Source organism: Corylus avellana, chromosome ca3 (assembly GCF_901000735.1).
Source record: "Corylus avellana chromosome ca3, CavTom2PMs-1.0".
In the NCBI taxonomy this organism is placed as follows: Eukaryota; Viridiplantae; Streptophyta; class Magnoliopsida; order Fagales; family Betulaceae; genus Corylus; species Corylus avellana.
In genome coordinates, this window is record NC_081543.1 from 5,261,106 (window position 1) to 5,264,010 (window position 2,905).

Sequence of the window (2,905 nt, forward strand, 5' to 3'; positions counted from 1 at the left end):
CATGAATCTTTAAAGTTTTTTATTTTATTTTTATAATAAAAAATGGTATTTTGAAATTTTTGACAAGATTTAATGAAAAATCCTAATGAAGTAGTGGATACATTGCAAAAAATGTTTAAAGTTTGATAGCCTAAATTGAGATTTTTTGAACTTTGAGGAAGTAATGTTGAAACGCATTGTCAAAATGTCGCATTTTGAAATGTAATTTTGAAATGCATTGTCAAAATATAGCATTTTGAAACCTAATTTTTTGAACTTTGAGGAAGTAATTGTGTTTAATCCGGCATTGTCAACCAATATATTGGGTGAGACCATATATAGTGCATGCCAGACATGAGACAACCTAAATGTCAAAATTAATTTCTTTCATCCTTTTTAAATATGTTATCTCAAGTTTCCAGGTAAAAGTGACAGCCATTTTCAAATGCACAAGCAAAAGATGCCTAGATTCCCGTTTGATTTTATGCACTAATAGAAGTCAATTATTCCATTGGTTGTTTTACAAATTAACTATTATTACGTAAAGATTGTAGCATGAAAATCTTATATATATATATATTAAGTCAAGGGATATTGAGTTGCAAGTCGAGTAGTACTGCTAAACACTTGAGAGAGGAGATGGCTCTACTATCATTGCTGCAACAATCTTGGCAAGAGCTACACAAAATACCCTTCAGTCCCTCCTATCTCTTCTTCTTTTTTCTGTATGCTAACAAGCGTACTAGAAATGGCAACTCCAATGTACCTCCATCTCCACCAAAGCTACCAATCATAGGCAAGTCAGAGGGTTCACCATATATATGTTTTAATAATTAATATTTTTCTAAAAAAAACTAATGATTGATTCAAAGATTATTAGGTTTTGTTACTTGGATATATATATATATATTTTGTTGAGTGTAGTGATGAGAACTCCACAAATATTGACAAACAAGTGAACCGCTTTTTTTATTTTATTTTTTAATTTTTTTAATTTTTTTAGTGTAGGTCTCATTTATGTTGTGGTAGACTCTAATGTCGTAAAAGAAAGTACATAAAAGTGTCTTTGGCAGAATGAATTGTTTATTCCAATATGAACGTATATATAGCTAATTATAAGAGAGAAGCGAATCTGAATACTAACTCTAATTACTAACTACACGTGAATTCTAATTAAATACATTAATACTAATTCCTCTAGGAATCTAACACATCTTGCGGTGAAGCCTTGAGTTGATAGCTTGAAGAAGTTGATTCCTATTTAACCTCTGTTTATTGGAGTTAGAACAGAGGAGGAGTTCTTGTGGGACTCTAGTTCTTGTGGGACTCTTCTTCTTCCTTAACAACATTCATATTGAGCTCTTCCAAATTTCTTTAAAAAATTAAATTTAAAAATCTATTTTAATTAATTTAGCTAGCCACTTTTTAAAACTAAAATACATTAAAACTCTCTAAATGTTTCATTATTGTGAATGCTCTGTAGACTTTGTAAGCTGGCTGACGTGTACAGCACAGATGAAATGGGTAGCTGAGGTGCAGATGATAAGATTAACTAATTCTAATTATAGACAGAGAGACTCATTTGGTTAACACTCCTTAAAGTCATAAAGCCAAGCATGTGATGTGAGAAATGCATGTATGACAGAGGACTGATTGACACCCAAAGGACAAATTGAAACTAATTCTAATTATAGACAGAGAGACTCATTTGCTTAACACTCCTTAAAGTCATAAAGCCAAGCATGTGATGTGAAAAATGCATGTATGACAGAAGACTGATTGACACCCAAAGGACAAATTGAAACTAATCTAATTATAGACAGAGAGACTCATTTGGTTAACACTCCTTAAAGTCATAAAGCCAAGCATGTGATGTGAAAAATGCATGTATGACAGAAGACTGACTGACACCCAAAGGATAAAGCTTCAATTTGCACGACACCTTGACAGACTAAGGTTTCAAACACACCCATTTGGCTCCTTAGATTGACACCTTTTTAATTCTTGGGATTTTGTGTAAAGGTTGGTGTTGAAATAATGATAATGTGGAAATTATAGCGGAAGCAAGAGAGAGAATAAACATAAAAAATTTACGGGTGGTTCGGTATTAGACACCTATGTCCACCACTCGGAATACCCCTAAGGGCTACATTGTGCTCATTAACTTGATTTGTCTACAATACAAAGGTCTCTATTTATAGGGTAATGTCTAAATACAAGTTTGGTAATCAAATCCCATTGATTTGATTACGATCTCAATATATGATTACAATCAACCCATAAATAGAGAATATTTAAATATCAGCATAATTATGGAATATATGATATATTCTAATATCCCCCCTCAAACTCAAGGTAGAATATTTTGGAACCTTGAGTTTGAAATCCGAAACAATGATGATGGCGGTGGTGGAGGTGGGGAACGGGCTGCAGATGATGACGACTGCCGGAGGAGATAGAGGCTGGTGGGCAACCAGTGACAACGGCAGGTGACTGGTGAATGCAGATTCAAAAGGGCCGACAACGGGCCAAACTTCAAAAAAGGGCCGATAACGGGCTAGGGTTGACAACGAGCCAAACTTCAAAAGGGGTCGACAATGGGCCAAACTCCAAAAAAGGGCCGATAACGGGCTAGGGCTGACAACGAGCCAAACTTCAAAAGGGGCCGACAACGAGCCAAAATCCAAAAAGGGCATACAACGGGCCAGGGCTGACAATGAGCCAAAAATAGAAATGGGCCGACTACAGGCCAGGGCTGATTATAGGCCAAAAATAAAAAGGGCCGACTTGGGCCAAAAATAAAAAGAAAATAAGCCCACTTGGGCGGTTATCAGATCGGCGCACCAAACCCAATCGGCGCGTGGCGCGCGTGATATGGTCCACTTGGACCGCATCTTCTTCTTTTTTTTTTTTTTTTTTTTTTTTT